Source organism: Rhipicephalus microplus, chromosome X (genome assembly GCF_043290135.1).
Source record: "Rhipicephalus microplus isolate Deutch F79 chromosome X, USDA_Rmic, whole genome shotgun sequence".
NCBI classification, from domain to species: Eukaryota; Metazoa; Arthropoda; class Arachnida; order Ixodida; family Ixodidae; genus Rhipicephalus; species Rhipicephalus microplus.
This window is the reverse complement of record NC_134710.1, coordinates 219,448,309-219,468,782: the sequence shown is the minus strand read 5'-3', so window position 1 is coordinate 219,468,782 and position 20,474 is coordinate 219,448,309.

The following is a 20,474-nucleotide window of genomic DNA, read 5'->3' as shown; positions in this document are numbered from 1 at the left end:
TCAGGGGACGAATTACAACTCATGATTACGGAGTTATACAAGGAGAGCAGAAAGGTGGTTCTTAAAATAAATCGGCAGAAAACGAAAGTAATGTACAACAATCTCGGAAAAGAGCAGCGCTTCGAGATAAGTAATAGTGCACTTCAAGTTGTAAAAGACTGTCCACTTAGGGCAGGTAATAACGCGGAGCCAAACCACGAGATTGAAGTAACTTGAAGAATAAGAATGGGGTGAAGGACATTTGGCAAGCACTCTCAAATTATCACAGGTGGATTGCCACTACCCTTCAAGAGGAAGGTATATAACAGCTGTAATTCGCCGGTACTTAGCTACGGAGCAGAAACCTGGAGACTTACAAAGAGGGTTAAGCTTAAATTGAGGACGACGCAGCAAGCAATGGAAAGAAAAATGGTAGGTGTAACCTTGAGAAAAAAGAAGAGAGCAGAGCGGATTAAGGAATGAACGGCGGTTAAGGATATCATAGTTGAAATCAAGGAGAGGAAATTGACATGGCCCGGGCATGTAGCGCGTAGACAGGATAACCCCTGGTCATTAAGAGTAACTAACTGGATTCCCAGAGGAGGCAAGCGGGCTAGGGGGAGACAAAAGGTTAGGTGGGCAGATGAGATTAAAAAGTTTGCGGGTGAAAACTGGCCGCAGTAAGCACAAGACCGGGTTAAGTCGCTATATATATATATATATATATATATATATATATATATATATATATATATATATATATATATATATATATATATATATATATATATATATATATATATATATATATATATATATATATATATATATATATATATATATGAGATCTAACAGACAGTAATGACAGTTAGATCTCAGTATTATTGTGTCAAAACACGGAAAAACGAGCCCTCAAATATACCCTTTTCCTTTCTATATATATATATATATATATATATATATATATATATATATATATATATATATATATATATATATATATATATATATATATTATTTTAGGACCTATTACCCATACGTTAAGACCCATATACCTAACCCTACCAACGCAATATTAGTGCACAGTTGGAAGTTCGAGGTTGTAAAGTTGATGCTTGATTCCAAAGGGTGCTCGGCTGCTGCCCCAAGGTGGCGGGTTTGTCCAGGTTGCGGAGGTCGCATTTCGATGGTGGTGAAATGCTGGTGGCCCGTGCACGTTAGAGAACCCCAGATGGCCAAATTTCAGGAGCACTCCACTACGGCCCCTCTCGTATTCATATGGTGCTTTTGGGGCGTAAAACCTGTGATATTATTATTATTATTATTATTATTATTATTATTATTATTATTATTATTATTATTATTATTATTATTATTATTATTATTATTATTATTATTATTTTATTATTATTGCTGTTTTAGAACAGAAAACCCTACATATTATTATGTTAAACTTGAAGCTCGATATTTTCGAACTTTACGGCAATATAATGAGTTGAAACTATCTCATGAATAACTGAAAAGTCACTGTAGTCCTGTGCTGTATCATTATTTTTCTTGTAAATACAACGAAGCCCATGTAATAAAAAAGATTGGAAACATTGAATTGGTTGCTCATAACCAAGGATTTATCCGTATCCACATATTCAAAGTAGGGCATAGGTTTCATACGAGTAAAAAGGGAGAGAAAAAATTGCGAGAGGACAGCAGAAGTATTAAAAGCTGCTTCGAAATGACGATATGAAGCTGACATAGAACCACTGGGATCATCAAGTAAGAGCGAATTTCCGCCAGTCTCGGTTGGCATGTGGTGTTTAACGTCCCAAAACTACGTTATGATTATGAGAGACGTCGTAGTAGAGGGCTCCTGAAATTTTGACCACCTGGGGTTTTTTAACGTGCACTGAAATCTGAGCACACTGGCCTACAGCATTTTCGCCTCCGTCGAAAATGCAGCCGCCGCAGCCGGAATTCAATCCAGCGACCTGCGGGTCAGCAGCCGGGTACCTTAGCCACTAGACCACCGCGGCGGGGCTCTGTCAGTCTCGAAGGCGCACATGTTAGAGAAGGCGGCTGACCAATGGCTCGTGTATACTATAGATTTACGAACAAAATGCACCGTATGTGATGCCACGTGTTATGTTCGTGTGCCTTCGTTCTTCCGTGGGAGCATGTGTGTATACCATTTGTGGAAAATCTGACCATTTTCGAGGCAGCATTCCTAGATTTGCTCGAGGCATGTCTCATTTTATACGCTGCGACGTATACGCACACAATATTCCTCACTTCTTCACAGCTCGTGCGTATATCTCCAAGCCGAGGCATCATGCCAAGTCGTCCAAGAAAGTTCGGTGACCGGTGTACGGCGTAGGACGCGTACCGGGGTCCAAGAATACGTTTATTGCATGACGTGAGTTTGATGTCACCGACTTGAGCACAGCTGGTGGGCACTTCAAGCGCGCGCCTCCGAATTCCCGTTGCCTGCACCGGGAAACACTGCAGGAAATAGAAAAAGAGATGGGAAAAAAAAAAAAAGAAAGTAAAGAAGGGAGAAGGAAGGAGGAAATGGCAAGAAAGAAAGAAAGAATAGGAAGAAGGAAGAAAAGAAAGAGAGGGAGAGAAAGGAAAGAAAGAAAGAAGGAAAGAAAGAAAGGGAGAGAAAAGAAAGAAAGAAAGCAAGGGAGAGAAAAGAAAGAAGGAAGGAAGGAAAGAAAGAAAGGGAGATAAAAGAAAGAAAGAAAGAAAAAAGAAAGAGAGAAAGAAAGAAAGAAAAAAAGAAAGAAAGAAAGAAAGAAAGAAAGAGAGAAAGAAAGAAAGAAAAAAGAAAGAAAGAAAGAAAGAAAGAAAGAAAGAAAGAAAGAAAGAAAGAAAGAAAGAAAGAAAGAAAGAAAGAAAGAAAGAAAGAAAGAAAGAAAGAAAGAAAGAAAGAAAGAACTGGCTCGCATTTCCTGGTCGTGGGCGTTTCGCGCGACAAAGAGCTGAACGACACGCGAGACGCTGGGAGATTGTGCGCCCGATGCCCCGCACTGCGCTTGAGTCAGCGGCGTGCACGCAGTCGTCGTGCAGGTGCTTCTCGGGCGGCGTCTGCGCTGCTCGCACACGTGCGCCAGCGCGCTCATCAGGTGTCCGCGGCGTCTGTGTTCTCGGCTCAAGGTACACAGCTCACGGAGCCATGGAAACGAGGAGGATGCGGCTTCTATAAACAGCCCCCAGCTTTGATATGGGAGACCTCGAACATGTGCGAAGTAGACAAAAAAAAAGAAATAAACAGAAAGCGGACCATACACGGATCGCGCATGTGGTGTCACAACCACCTCGGCAGCTTAGGAGTGTGACGATGCGCTGCTGAGCTCCAGGATGCGAATTCGATTCCGGCTACGGTGCCTGGGTAAGAAGGAGTCCAAACGTGTATCTGCGCTTAGATGTAGGCACATAGTAAAGAATATTAAAATGTTGTAAATTATTGCGCAGCGTAGTTTTATGGCGCACCTCGCAATTTGTTCAAAAAACACAATTGAATTCATTATTTCACAATAGTATCTTTGTGTGCAAAATAGCTCAGATAAACAGGCGGCATCGTCAAATCTTGACAAAGCAGGCCGATGTACAAGGAAGAACTCTCAGAAAAACTGTATAGATTTTTTTTTCGTGGGCTCTTTCTCGTACCCAAGGGGAGGAAACTCTAATAATATCTGCTGTTCTGTAAAGCGGCATGCACTTTTTGTGAGTACACCACACAGCAGCCACCGCAACCAGTGGGCGGACCTCGCCCTTAAGCTTTCCGTTCGCGTCGTGCCTACAATGTTCAGGGAACGTTCGGAAGTCTAGAAAAGTACATACAGCTTGTTGCTGTTGTAACAATGCTTAAGAGTGATGCCCTAGCATTAGGGCACATTTTTTAAGCTATGAATGTAAACGCATAAAAGTAATGATTTAGGTTACGCGCACGCGGTGTAAAATCACCTCGACAAGGAGGTAGATACCAGTTCCAAAAGTGATAGAGCTCCCTCTTGGCTACACGGATTGCTGCGCGGGGAAAAGTGGGCGGGGCTGAAATCGCTGAGACGCTGCAGGGGTCATTGAATTTTAACGAGTCCGCCCGAAGCCACAAATGCCGTTTCCTCTTTCCCCCTTGGTTCCGTTAGGATTTGCCCGTAAGCCGAACGCAAGACAGCGCAAGAAAAGTGAAAGGCTGAATGAAAATTCTCGATTGCATCATTAATGCACACGGGTATACGCACACCCCAATTTGCTACTGAATTTACACGATCATAACGGACACAAAATCTTGACGTTCCATCTTTCTTTTACATGGGAATTGCTTGCGCTGCCTTAAATTAATTCTGAATTACGTCATTTTATGATATTTCATGAAATTGCTGACCTGTCACTGAATACAGCATGGTGTAGGGTATCTGGCATGTAATAATGGTGTATGACAACGAACACTTCGACAAAGGGCGAAGAGACTTGCCATTTCCTGTCACTCTCCATTCATCAGCTGGCCAAAATGTCTTCATTTTTTATATATATTATACACACACTGATATAACCGCATGCACGAATATACATAAATGAGTGTAGGTTACCCCTCCCTATTCTTTCACTGAAACAAATTTTTGTTTTATGGCAGGTGGAGTGAGAGCTCATGGCGTGCAGCCGGAAAAAATACGGTGCCGCCTTGTGATGATGTGTGGGATCGGCACCCGTCAATGCACATATACAAATAGCACTGACCGATTGCTGCCGCGCGCATACATAGAGACTGCGAAGCACTGGTGTGCAATATTGTACGAGGAATATGGACATGAGATGGTCGTTCCTGTTTTGACTGGTGCTCTTCTCTGAATAATGATGCGTCTCCGACGAGCGTGTATACTTCAAATGACATCGTCGCCTCTGCTGCATCTAAAGCATGTCTAGCCAACGCCCAATTGCTTGCAAATTTGCAAACGCAACAGGCAAGGTGATTATTGAAAGCAATCAACCGTCCCTTACCAGCGACAAAATGTCCCTCAGTACACGGGTGGAGACCCCCCCCCCCCCCCTTAGTGCACTATCTGTAATCCTGAAGTTTGACTGCTCAGTGATCGAGCTTCATAGTTGAAATGGGTGGACAGTACAAGCTGGTTTCGTCATCGGCAACATAGCATCACCATCCATATACCTTGTAGCCAAAGGTAAATTCGATAACGTTTACATATTTTGCTCTATCTTTCCAAAATATTAAAATGGCGCAGTTCCAAGTATAGGAGTAAAATTGTTTTTTTCCTACATTACAATCCGCGCGTTCTCTCTTTCTCTCTTTTCCCACACCCTTTCGTTTGTTGCGCCAGCGGGTGGCGCTCTCGCTGTCATCACTTCGGTCGTTCCTGTTCGTTTGCTCCTGCTGTTCTCCATGCACGTGCACGCTATTTCGACTACTGTGCGTGACAGACATTCCTTTCTTACCCTGCGAGGGGTGTTCGAGCAATGTTGCGGAAAAACCGAAGAGAGGGCATCAGGCGTGCTGCGTGGCTATGTACAAGGACAAGGCGAATGTTCTTGTACAAGGACGAGACGTCTCATCCTTCTACACAAACATCCCACACAGAGATGGCATTTTCGCTCTAATAAATGCCTACGAGGAATCCAGTTTTGACAAGCCAGTTGATGGTGAAACCGTTAGTGCTTTCATGAAGCTCATCTTGGAACTATACAACTTCGAATTGAATGACTAACACTGCTTCCAGACAAAAGGAACATCTTCGGGCACAGAGCAGGTCATAGTTATACAAAAATATTTGTGGGCATTTTGAAAGTTTATTTTATTTAGAATGCACGTTTAAAGCCATCCTTTTACAAACGTTTAATTGACGACATTTTCATGATTTAACCACACGCGGCAATCTTTTCATTTTCATTGAGAACTTTGGCAAGGCCCACCCTACCATTACTTTCCCTCATAACTACTCATCAACAACTATAACCTTTCTTGACGTTACTATCACAACTAACGAGGCTCTCGGCAAAACTCTTTCGCAAACTGACTGATAGGCGCCAACTCCTCCATTCACATAGCAGTCACGTCCGATATTGAAAAAAAAAAAAACAGGGATACCGTACAGCCAGGCTCACAGGTTTAAAAGAATATGCTCTAACCACGACGATTTCCTTTCGACTTGCCAGGGTCTAAAACGTTCACTCATTCAACGCCGATACCCACCAGGAATAGTTGATGACACCGTAAAATACTCAGACAAACAAAACCGGGTTGATCAAGGGGACAAATACATCCCAGGCTAACCTCGTGCAAACTTATTCAGCATCAAAAGCAAACGTCACACTATAACGTACTAGCACAAAGTGAACACCTAAAAGATGTTTTCTCGAGCCAGCCAGGGCCGTTTACAGTCTTTTAAAACAACCTCCACGATATTCTTTAATCTTTTAAGCTCGCTGCCCGTAAACAAAAGAGTTGCGTTCCTCGTGGGAAGTCATGGTGCCAGATGTGTGCGCACATGGTAACCACGCCAACTGTCACCAGTTTATTCACTGGCTTTCAGTTAACAATCAAGGACAATCTAAACTGTAACAGTTCTAATATATACTATACATGTTTGAATGCGGTTCCTGTATTGTGCAATACATTGAACAAACTGAAACACCGTTTAGTACGCGATTACGTCTCATGTCAAGATGCTTTCAAATTTGCCTCTATCGAAACAAGTAACAATGCTTGGTCATTCCTTCGACAAAGTTAAAATAGGTGTATTGGAATTACGTTAGAAAATTTGAAATCGGTGAATTGTTTTGAATCTACAAGTTCGATACCATCTACTACTACTCTTTTAGGGGCGAAGCTTCTTATGCCGTGGGTCGTGCGTCCATGATGTAGGTAATAGTAGTAGTAGTAGTAGTAGTAGTAGTAGTAGTAGTAGTAGTAGTAGTAGTAGTAGTAGTAGTAGTAGTAGTAGTAGTAGTAGTAGTAGTAGTAGTAGTAGGTGGCCACCTGTCGTTTAGTCCTTGGAATGTCAGCTGGATGGTGGTACTTCTATATGATCAATATATGATGAAAAGATGCGAGATGGTGGTACTTGCTTGTTCACTAGATGGACGAACGCATGCACGGACGCATGGACGGCCAAACGGATAGACAGACAGACATGTGCACGGATGCACGGATGGTCGCACGGACGAACGCATGGACGGACGAAAGCAAGAGCGAACGGACGTACATAAGTGCGGACGCACTGACGGACGCTTCGCCTCACTCGTCATCATTCAGTCCGTGGACATACTGTGATTTTTTTTTCTGTGACACAACAACTATTTTTGTTCCCTGCTTCAGAAACTCCGTTTATGTGGTCATCTTTACTATGTATTTACTTGTTTATTTATTTCAATCTGGACGCATTGTAGTCACAATGTATTTTTATACAAAGTGTCATTTATATCTAATATCTCTTTCACTGATCAATGTCATAATGATAAGAGGTGAACGATGCGCACATTGTTACTTGACGCATTGCAATTTTCACACTGGGTGTGTTTATTCTTTTTGTGCAATCATGTCGCGTCACTACCGATTGTCATAGCTCATGTCCTGTATATAAAGGCTACAAAAATTGTGTTACACGTCACACTGACGAAGACTGGCCCACCAGCCGAAACGTTCGTGATTATTAAAAATGTTTCGATTTACAGTTAACCACGAAAGTTTACGGACCACGTGAGCGCGTAGCCAAAAGCTTCTTCGCGACACTTCTGCAATACGTCAAGGGCAATCGACAGCACTGCAGCGCCCGAGCAGTATCCCTCCCTTAATCTATGGCTTTTAATGCCCGGGCGAAAAAGCGAATTTCAATGGGAAGCGGCCGTCGATGTTAGTGCGGCGTTTCGTCGCCAGGCACCGCAACCGGAGTAGACATGCCGCCAGGTTGTATCTCTCACAAACGAATGCCGTGGCTGCATTTGAAGCCGCTATACGGTTTGGTTTTCAGTTGTATTGACATTGACGTCTAACAAAAACTTGTAAACGGGAATCGTGAAGCACTTGCTGTTCTGGACACCCCTGCAGCTAATTTTAAAGGCATGTGTCGTTCGCGACTACTTGATCGAGGCGCTCGCGCGTCGTCTGCTAGGGTGATACCAGATAGCTGATATCAGTAATCCGCAGAAGGTCGTTTTGTCACCGGGACGTTCGCTTGACTTAGAGTTACTTTTCTGACTCTATGAAAGTCGATTTTTGAGAGAAGCCTTTGCCAAGAGCTAATACTAAAAGCTTGAGTGCATAATGTTCCATGATGTTCGGTATTGTCTAGTGGCGTAGCACATTATACGATAGCCTGGATTTCATGCGCTAAATAGCACACAATGCCACTAGAGTGCTTTCAAAGATATATACGATCATTCGTTCCCTTCGCAAAGCTTTTGAGCATTACATGTGTGACCACCGAGAGAAAGCAAGTGCCCGAAAATGAAGGGTGCCATGTGAATTAACTATTTGAGAGCTTAAGGAATGAAAGTGTCGTGAAACAAACAAAAGAAAACAGCTACATATTCAGTGCGATTCCTCCAGTCATGGTGTATGTTTTGAACAGGCGCTGTTAAAGCCTAAAATCTAACGCTGACTCCCAACTTGAGCCGCCTTTTAGTTGCTTGAGCTCGTCTGAGTATTCGTTGACGGATTTTTGTAGCCTTAATATCCGGCTGTTCAGGTTTTTTTTTCTTTTTTTGGCCTCTTAATTCGGCATCGAGTGGAGTAGAGGCCAAATGGCGGTCGACCCGGACGCTTTTATCGCATAGACCCATGGCGTACTCTGTTCAGCCTTAAAAGCGCGCATTCATTACGACACAGTACACGATCATTGTCGCTTGTTTCGCCAATAACTCATGTGGTGCCCATGGGCTCCCATTCAGCTTGGGGGCGTAATGTTATCATTGCACGCAATAGTAATCGCGAGGCAGCGTTAATACTGATAGACTAGTTTGTTTACCATTCGAATGCAGCGCTGTCACGTTTAGTGAAACTAATCGCCATGCCTTCAAACGTGAAGGGCATAGTTGAGCCACCACTTCTTATAATCTATGAACTATTCGGGTTGTAAATGACAGTTACATACTCGAGTATAGTACTAAAATTTATTAGGATACCAATTATGCTGCCCGACTACTGCAAGCACCCTCCTCCCACACAAGTGGCAGTCGCAAATTCGTGGAACTATCCGCACACTGTAAAAAAGCGAAAGCCTTAAATGCCTCATCAAAAGTGAAAATTTACTGATTGATTTGTGGGGTTTAACGTCTCAAAACCACCATATGATTGTGTGAGATGCCGTAGGGGAAGGCTCCGGAAATTTCGACCACCTGGGGTTCTTCAACCTGCGCCCAAATTTGAGCACACGGGCTTACAGCATTTTAGCCTCCATCTAAAATGCAGCCGCCGCAACCGGGATTCGATCCCGCTATCTGCGGGTCAGCAGCCGCGTACCTTAGCCACAAGACAACCATGGCGGGGCAAAGTGAAAATTTATCAGTGGCGTCCGGCGTCTTGTCACGCCGGCGGCGTCAACTATAGTGATGCAGGAAATCATCATTCCGTGAATGCGTCATCATATGACGTCAGATATGATAAAGTTTTGCGATGTATCGGAAGGTCTCATAACTTGATGACGTCATAATACATATTCGCATGGTTATAATGGGCCGATCACGAGGGCAGTGCATAACTATCTGAGGGGCAGAAACCTAGATTTGTTTCCAATCCTTGAAGCAGTAGGAAAACTACAGTGGGCGCAGAAATATCCCGGAGGGAAGTAGAAAACATTCAATGCATTGAACGAGAAAAAACCTAAGATGATTTCTGCCTTTCAGTCTCCTCAGGTGAATCCACAAGGAAACCTGCAAGTTCATATTTATCACCAATCATAAGTAAAAAAGAACAGTCACTTTGATTTTTTTCCGTCAGATATGCAGAGTGATACACAGCACTATTATATACTGAGGCATGCAAGTGGTGATGTTGCAATAGTGTGAAAGAGAAAATAAAACTCGAAAGCTGTGAAACTCGAATGCAAACTTCGAACCAGAAGCACAGCCTGGCAGACTGCATGCTTGCGGAATACGTACTGAGGACATAAAAAGAAACGCTCACATTCTGTATCTATCTTCTTTTCTATTTCGCATTTATTTCTAAGCGGTTGAAGCATGGATGATTAATAAAAAGACAAAGTTATTCATGTGACAAAGGCCATATAGCCTGTACAACTAAAAGTTTAATTGGAGGGGGGGGGGGACACGACATCGAAGTCTGCTGATCGGCACTTATGATTGTCGAGATTGGCTCTACTGCGACTTTCATGGAAATTTTAGGTGCTTTTATTCCATCCACATGGTTATTGCTTCCATCCTATCTGTGTGGAAAGCTAATGCGGTAATGTATTCTACCACCAGAAAAACCTGAACTATTGGGGGATCAAGCGATGAGTGAGCTAAGACGTCAGCCATTTCATTTAATGTTAACCCACAGTGACGTGGGATCCATACTAATTTCAGGTACTTCAGCTGAGACGGAAACAAAGATCGTAACGTCGTGATGGCACAACAGGTATGAGAATATGTAAGAGCTGTGCATATTGAGAGCGAATCAGTAATTATTATTGCTCTGTTCTCATTCCTCGGAAGTTTTCGCAGTGCCATGAGGAGTATACCATGAGCTCCGCTTCAACAACCTGAGTGAAATCGGTTAGCCTCACGGTAAATGACCAACCAAGTGATTGGAAGACTATTCCTACGCCTGCCCTTTTGTAATTCACTGATGCATCTGTAGCGATTATGTTACGTGTCTGTGTATACACCAAAAAATTTGCTAACCTGTTCTCTAAGAAATTGCGGGATTGAAATTTAGATTGTGGAGCAAAGATCTCATCATAATCTATCATGAGAATGCGATTTCAGTTATCAGATGGAATTAGCTCTCTATTGTTGAAATTTATACTTGTCAGTTTTTTTTTTTTGTACATAGATTATCTGTGGTGTACGAAAACGTAGCCAATGAGCGAGAAAGAACGAATCTGGGTCACTGATAAGAATATATTCAGCTATTCTCACTCGCGAGCTGTAAAATTTCAGGGATGTTTGTATTGTTAACAAGCAGAATCGACAGAGCAATGTAGACAGACGCGTTTCCTGATAAATAACATTAATTGCTGCAAACCTAGGGAGCCCCAGACACAAGCGCTGAGCTTGCCGTTCCAAGAAAACCAATGGCTTTGTTTGGCACGCGGGAGCTCCTGAAAACCACACACATCCACATTCTAATATTGGGCGAATATACAATTTGTATAACATTAACATTGGGTATCTATATGTGCGCCAAATTTGCGATTACTCATTCTTCGCAGTAAGCCTAAAACGCGTTGAGCCTTAGCCGCAACGTATTTTATATGTGGACTCCAGTAAAGGTTTTCACTGTACAACACACCCAAATAATTTGGAATGTTTTGGAGGGTCCTTTTCCGTGAGGTGCTACATAGGGGCAAATGTAATGAGGTCTAAAAATGTATATTGAATATGGATGAACTCAAGTACATCAAAATAGAAAAACATTAACTTCATGGCGCTAAAAAAGAAAAAAAAAGTAAAAAGAGGCATGGGTTGAGTTGGCTGCCACTGGGTTGACAGCAAATTTTGTCGCAAAAAAAGTACAGACCGAAAGCATCATAAATTCTCAATATTGTTAGATGACAGTTAATACATGCGAGATTATTTTAAATATCAATCAATCGCGTGTCGCAACTCGTGTGCGGCCAGTGCGGAGCAGCTTCTGTGCCTGTGGCGCCACGTATGCTCTGCAACGCCAACTGCATCAAAGGAGCTGCCGAGTAAGCTACTGCCCTTTTCGAGTACACTGTAACCTAGCCAACGGAACGCAGTTCGAAGCATGCCATGATAGCCTTGATCATGTTGTGAAAATATAAATTTGACGCTCATACTACACATATGCGCTTCGCGACAAAACTGCAAACAATGTGTTATGCACCAGTAGAAAATTGAAAGGTTAGTGAATAACAAGAAGAGCCATTTCCGGCCGGGCACTGCCATTGACAATAGACGGTGCACTGCGAGGTGGCGCTAACTGGCTGTTTGGCATTATTGCTCACGTGGTCCGCAAATATTTGTGGTTGAGTGAACGTTGTGCGCTCTCACTTTCGTTTTTACTACGAAGCCAGCGTGCTTTTTTAAATGCTACGTTTATATATATATAGTCAAGTAGATCCTCCGTGAGCAGTCACAACGTGGATTATTTCAACGCTTCAGCCAGAGTCTGGCATATTCATTATATATATATATATATATATATATATATATATATATATATATATATATATATATATATATATATATATATATATATATATATATATATATATATATATATATATATATATATATATATATTGTTACGTGATTTCGTCTGACTGAAAGAGGGCATAGTGGGGCATACCCAAGGAAGGTGCCTCGGACTGAGAGTAAAGAAGTGGACGTTGTGAGTGAGCTGCGTTGTGGCTGCGGACCGACAACTGTTATTTTCCACGTAACATTTTGGTGGAGGTGCGGGGTACTCTTCTGACAACGGAGCTACGCAGTGGACGCCTCCTTAAGTCTGCTACCATGGCTCCGGGTGAGGATACGGCTTCGCCACCTACCTCAGCAACGACAGCAACCCGGTACGTCGCCCTAACGCAACCCCGTGATCCCGGTACCTTTACTGGAGAGGACAACGTGAATGTGGACAAGTGGCTTAGCATGTACGAGCGCATCAGCAAGCAATATGGCTGGGACCCAACCGTTATGCTTGCGAATGTCATTTTCTATCTTGACAAGACCCCTCGCACCTGGTTTGAGACCCACGAGCACGAAATCACAAGCTGGGAAATGTTTAAACAACAGCTCCGCGACCTTTTTGGCAACCCGTTTGGTCAACAACTTGATGCCCGAAAGCAATTGGCTGTCCGTACACAGACGTCCACTGAGCCCTACTTGACTTATATTCAAGACGTCTTAGCGTTGTGTCAAAGGGCCGATCCCAACATGACTGAGGCCGACAAGATTTCGCACGTGTTAAAAGGAATCGCCGACGATGCGTTCAGTCTACTTATATTCACCAACGTAACGACCATGGACGCCGTGATCAAAGAGTGCCGCCGTCTCGAGCAGGCGAAGAGTCGACGCATTTTGCAGCAGTTTCAGCGCCTACCCAACACCGCGGCAACGTCGTCTTGCGAAGCCACTCCTTGTCATCCGTCTACAACCGACGACGTGACGCGCATCGTCCGACGTGAACTCGAGGCCGCTTACCCGGCTGCCAACAAACCGACGTTGCCCGACGCCTCAACGCCAGCTGTCGCCTTGATCCAGGCTGTTGTCCGCCAGGAATTTGCTAACCTTGGCATCCTGTCCACTGCATCCACACTGGATAATACTGGCCCCTCGATAGCTTCTGTGGACATGAGACGTCGCCGTCCGTACTCTATCCGAACCAGGAACCCGTCTGAATGGCGAACAGCTGATGATAAGCCAATTTGCTTCCGCTGTGGTCGCGCAGGACACATCGCTCGTTACTGCCGCAGCCAATGGCCATCTATGTCTTCTGGCTCGTACTCCGCTTACAGTAACTCATTCCGTCCACCAAACCACCGTTATCCGACCTGCACCGAGTCTACAGCATTTACTGCCCCTGAGGACTACGGCCACCGTGCCCCGTCGTCGCCACCGCCTCAAAGCCGCCCTTCTCGTTCAAACACGCGTCGCCGCTCTCCCTCGCCATCGTTCAACCGCCGCGCGTCCCCGGAAAACTAGGCTGCGCAGCTTCTGGAGGTGAAGCTGCCCTGTCGACCTTACCCAAAAATCCTCTGTTGCCCTTACGTTTGAACCGGAACACCCTAGAAGTATATGTTGATGGTACACCTGTTGAAGCTTTGATAGATACGGGCGCTCACGTCTGTATTATGAGTTCGCGTTTTCGTCGTCGCATGAAGAAGGTCCTCACGCCCCCCTTGACCAGTGTCGTCCAAGTTGCAGATGGTGCAAAAGTCCCTGTCGTCGGTATGTGCACAGCTCAACTTACCGTAGCCGGTCATCAAGTGGTCGTCCTTTTTACCGTGCTTGAAACATGTCCCCACGACCTCATACTAGGCCTCGATTTTCTTGCCGCCAATTCTGCTCTGATTGATTGCTCCGCTGGTGTGCTCCGCCTTGAACTGCCACAAATCAGTGCCGCCCCGTACCAACCTACATGCCGATTACAATGCAGCGATTTTGTTCGCCTGCCCTCGAAAACTGTGACGTACGTCGATTTTCTGTGCTCACCAGCTGTGCCCGACGGTGACTATTACGCTACGCCTCTCACCGACGTACTCCTTGCGCACAATGTTGCAGTGCCCTATACGGTGCTCAGCATCACAGATAACAAAACTTGTCTACCTCTTGTCAATTTCGGCTACATGAATCATGTGCTTCCACAAGGCATTTCTGTGGCCCACCTGTGTCCGTTGCTCGATTCACAAATTGAAGTGCTTGCCTTAGACACACTTGCTTCACCGCAGCGCACATCACTCGCAACACATTCGGGCAGCCGTCAAATTGTAGACATGATCGCCACAGATCTTCCGCCTCCGCAAGTTGAAGCCCTACAACATCTTCTCGAGGCCTACCAGGATATTTTCGATTTTGGTGACCGACCTCTTGGGCAGACGTCCTTTGTCCAGCATCGCATACACACAGGTGATGCCAACCCTGTTCACCGCCGTCCCTACAGAGTGTCTGCTTTTGAGCGGAGCATAATTCAGAAGGAGGTGAACAAGATGCTAGCGAAGGACATTATTGAACCATCCTCCAGTCCCTGGGCATCCCCGGTGGTATTAGTTAAAAAGAAGGACGGATCGTGGCGATTTTGTGTGGACTATCGCCACCTTAACAACATCACCAAGAAAGACGCATACCCTCTGCCCCGCATTGATGACGCCCTTGATTGCCTCCATGGTGCCGCCTACTTTTCTTCCATCGATCTTCGTTCTGGTTATTGGCAGATTGCCGTGGACCCCATGGACCGAGAGAAGACGGCTTTTGTAACACCCGATGGCCTCTATCAATTCAAAGTCATGCCTTTCGGCTTATGTAATGCCCCCGCCACCTTTGAACGAATGATGGACTCCCTGCTCCATGGATTCAAGTGGTCTACGTGTCTTTGTTATCTGGATGACGTGATTGTGTTTGCTCCCACTTTTGAAGCGCACCTTGAGAGACTGTCAAAAATTCTTGATGTATTCCGTCTCGCCGGCCTTCAGCTGAATTCATCTAAGTGCCGGTTTGGTCGCCGTCGCATTACAATACTTGGACATATTGTTGACGCTTACGGTGTACAGCCTGACCCAGAAAAAGTTCGAGCTGTGAAGGACTTTCCTGTGCCGAAAACCGCCAAAGATGTCCGCAGCTTTGTGGGGCTCTGCTCCTATTTTCGGCGGTTCATCAAGAACTTCGCGGAAATCGCTCGGCCCCTAACAGATTTACTCAAACCGGATGAGACGTTTACCTGGGGTCCCTCGCAAGCAGCAGCATTTTCCGACCTGACCACTTGGCTCACTTCTTCTCCTGTGCTGGCTCACTTCGACCCTACGGCACCGACGGAAGTGCGCACCGATGCCAGCGGTTACGGAATAGGCGCTGTGTTGGCTCAGCGACAACGTGGGCAGCATCGCGTGATAGCTTATGCCAGCAGGCTGCTGTCCACCTCGGAGCGTAATTATTCCATCACAGAGCGCGAATGCCTAGCGCTGGTGTGGGCAGTCGCGAAATTTCGCCCTTACTTCTACGGCCGACCATTTATAGTTCTTACCGACCACCACGCTCTCTGCTGGCTCGCCTCCCTCAAAGATCCCACAGGTCGTCTCGCCCGCTGGGCACTCCGCCTCCAGGAGTATTCTTACACCGTAGTGTACAAATCAGGAAAACTGCACAAAGATGTGGATTGTCTGTCACGCTACCCTGTGGCCGACTGCGATCCTACGAGCACTGATTCTGTGGGCTGCGTCCTTTCCACCTCCCAGCTGCTTCATCTCGGGGACGAGCAGCGTCGCGATCCGGATATCAGCCGCCTAATACAACAGCTCGAATCTTCACCGCAAGACGCTTCCGTTCGCATGCTTACCTTAAAGGACGACACCTTATATCGGCGTAATTTATCGCCCCATGGTCACGACCTACTTCTGGTCATACCAAAGCACCTGCGTTCTACAGTCCTACGCGAGCTCCATGACGCGCCAACCGCGGGTCACCTTGGTGTCTCTCGCACATATGACCGTGTACGCCGCCGCTTCTACTGGCCTGGCCTTTCACGTTCTGTACGTCGCTATGTCAACGCTTGTGAAATTTGCCAGCGTCGCAAAAAGCCGTCGAGACTACCTTCCGGATATCTTCAGCCCATCGACATCCCATCGGAGCCATTCTTCCGTGTTGGTTTGGACCTTCTCGGTCCCTTCCCAACATCCGCCTCCGGAAACAAGTGGGTCGCGGTGGCTACGGATTACGCGACCCGTTATGCAGTTACGCGAGCCATGCCAACAAGCTGCGCTACAGACGTCGCTGATTTTCTACTACGCGATCTCATTTTAGTGTATGGAGCCCCTCGTCAACTGCTGACAGACCGAGGCCGTACGTTCCTTTCGAAAGTGGTTGACGATATCCTGCGTTCCTGCTCTACCCAACATAAGCTCACGACATCGTACCACCCCCAGACAAACGGGCTTACAGAACGTTTAAACCGCACCTTGACAGACATGCTATCGAAATACGTCTCGGCCGACCATCGTGATTGGGACCTTGCACTACCCTACGTGACGTTCGCATACAATTCCTCCCGGCATGACACTGCCGGGTACTCGCCATTTTACCTTTTGTTTGGACGCGAACCAACATTGCCGTTGGATACCTTCCTGCCAGCCGCTGCGCAGTATACTTCTGAATATGCACGCGACGCTATTACCCGAGCTGACCATGCTCGTCAGCTTGCCCGCAGCAGATTAATGGCGTCCCAAGACTCGCAGAAGCATCGTTACGACGAGCGGCATCGCGACGAACACTTTCCAACAGGCTCCCTCGTTCTTCTTTGGTCCCCTACGCGACATGCAGGCCTGTCAGAAAAACTTCTCTCTCGTTTCACGGGCCCATACCGCGTGCTTAGACGAGTGACCGACACTACATATGAAATTCTCCCTGATAGTCCATCAACCTCTTCCGCTCTGCTGTCAAGGGACATCGTCCACGTATCAAGGCTCAAGCGTTACCACACTGCTCCTGCTGTGGCCCCGTAAACTCGCCGGGTCGGCGCTTTTGCCGCCGGGGGTCGTGTTACGTGATTTCGTCTGACTGAAAGAGGGCATAGTGGGGCATACCCAAGGAAGGTGCCTCGGACTGAGAGTAAAGAAGTGGACGTTGTGAGTGAGCTGCGTTGTGGCTGCGGACCGACAACTGTTATTTTCCACGTAACAATATATATATATATATATATATTGTTACGTGGAATATATATATATATATATATATATATATATATATATATATATATATATATATATATATATATATATATATATATATATATATATATATATATATATATATATATATATATATATATATATATATATATATATATATATATATATATATACTCAACGACGACTAGCTTTGACGTCCTTCACAGTCGCCGTCAGCCTGCCCTGCACCGGTAGCTCACCGGGGTAACACATAGAATGACGTTTGAGGGTTCCAGATGACATGACGGAAATGTACAGCGAAATGTATCTTCCCACATGACAGATACACTTGTTCCGGTCTCGAGTTCCATAATGAGTGACGTTCTATACACAGACACCTAGATTTGGCACGGGGTATACCGTCGTAAGCAGGTGAGTGCACGTGCCACATTTCGTAGATTTCCGGTGCCGATGTCTCATGGTTTTAGGGGTGAAGCTGTTTATGCCGTGGGTCGTGCGTTCGCTATGTATGTAGTAGTAGTAGTAGTAGTAGTAGTAGTAGTAGTAGTAGTAGCAGTAGTAGTAGTAGTAGTAGTAGTAGGTGTAGTAGTAGCAGTAGTAGTAGTAGTAGTAGTAGTAGTAGTAGTAGTAGGTGGCCACCTCTTGATTAGTATTCGGAATGCCCACTGGAGTGCGGTACTTCTATATGATGAATATATGAGGAAAAGATGCGAGATGGCGGTACTTGGAGTGTTCACTAAATGGACAGACGGACGAACGGATGGACGGACGCATTGGGCGGGCAGACAGACAAGCAGATGGACGGATGGATTGACAGACATACAGATGCACGGACGGACAGGCGGATGGACGCTCGAACGTACAGACGGACGGACGGATGGATAGATGGATGGATGCATGGACAGATGGATGGACGCATGGATGAACGCAGGGGCAGACGCATGGACGGACGCACACATGGACACACGCAAGGACGCATGGATGGACGGATGGACACGTGGACTAATGCAGGGAAGGACGCATGGATGAACGCATGGACAGATGCATGGATGGACGGACAGGTGGACGCATGAAAGAACGCGTGAACGGACGCACGGACCGACCGACCCACGGACGCACAGACGAATGGACGGTCGCACGGACGAACGTACGGATGAACGAAAGCAAGAACGAACGGACGGATGCTTCACCCCGCTCATTATCATTCAGTCCGTAGATATGCTGTCATTTTTTAGTAGTTTACTGTACGGATTGACTGATGCTTCCTGGACAAACACGCTGTACCATTTGCGCTCGTAACGGTTGCTGCCTTGCCCTTGCTTACTCAGGCAAGGTGCCCTTTGCTACGACGCTTGGGACAGACGATACTTGCATGACTGCGTCGCCAGGTGCTCACCTCCGCAGCGGATACATGAAACTGGTCTAAGCTTCGGCTTCACGTACAAACACGCTGAACGATTTGCGCTCGTGACAGCAGCAGATGCTTTGACCTTGCATACTCGTCAAGGTGCCCTTGGCTTCGACTCTTGTGATATACGCTACTTGCATGCAGACATTGCGTCGCCAGATGCTCACCTCCACAGCGGAAACATGAAACTGGTCTATAGCTTTGGCTTCATGGACAAACACGCTGAACAATTTGCGCTCGTAACAGCAGCAGAGACCTTGTCCTTGCATACTCGGGCAAGGTGCCCTTGCCTTCGACTCTTATGATATACGCTACCTGCATGCCGACACTGCGTCGCCAGATGCTCGCCTCCGCAGCGGAAACATGAAACTGGTCTAAGCTTCGGTTTCATGGACAAACACGCTGAACCAATCGCGCTCGTAACAGCAGCTGCCTTGTCCTTGCACACTCGGGCAAGGTGCCCTTGCTTCGACTCTTGTGACAGATGCTACTTGCATGCCGACACTGCGTCGCTAGATGCTCGCCTCCGCAGCGGAAACATGAAGCTGGTTTATGCTTCTGCTTTCCTTTATCCCTTGACACTGCATTCGTTGGCGCAACAGTAGTCAGCATGGCTGATGACAGCGCTCGAGAATTTTCTTCCACTGCTTCCATCGCGATAACTGTTTTCTTTATGGTGTGAAAGGTCATCTGATGACTAACAGTCTTCGCTGCACTGCCTTGTGGTTTCTGCCTACCACAATGCAGTCACGAAGCATTCTGTGTCGGAACGGGCCGAAAGCACAATCGTCAGCAAGTTCTTTCAGGCGTGCCAAGAAACTCCAAGCCGTTTCACGAGAATGACGTATCCTTGAATAATCTTGAACGTTGCATCCATTCCTAATGCTCTCAGCGAAAAACGTTTCTCGAGTACGAGAGATTCATAGATATGGGAAGTTTAACGTCCCATAACCACCATATGATTATGAGAGACACCGTAGTGGAGGGCTCCGTAAATTTCGACCACCTGGGGTTCTTTAACGTGCACCCAAATCTGAGCACACGGGCCTACAGCATTTCTGCTTCCATATAAAATGCAGCAGCCGAAGCCGGGATTCGATCCCACGACCTGCATGTCAGCAGCCGAGTACCTTAGCCTCTATATCACTGCGGCGGGGCTTTTTGAGTACGCCAAAGATGGTTGACAGGCTCGTTTCTGTAGGCTTGAATGGTGGAAACAGGTTCCGCAGCAATGAGTATACATTGCCGGTACCTAACGAGTGAGATGTACTGCTCGCTTTTTTCATCCTTGACGTCATTTCGTATGAAAAAATGTTCTACCCGCTCTTGACACTCATTCCAGCTGGTTGTTCCCACGTCGAACAGCTCAAGTTTGCCGACTCCACCCATCCTGAACTTATACATAACCTCAGCAGCGGAAGTTCCAGGACATACTTGCAGATCATACTTTTATATTCGTCATGCACTTTTATAGCCAACTAGCAGGAAGCACCCGTAGCGAGACAGCACGTCAGTTACCGTAGAAACACTTCTCTTTGTTTCCTATTCAC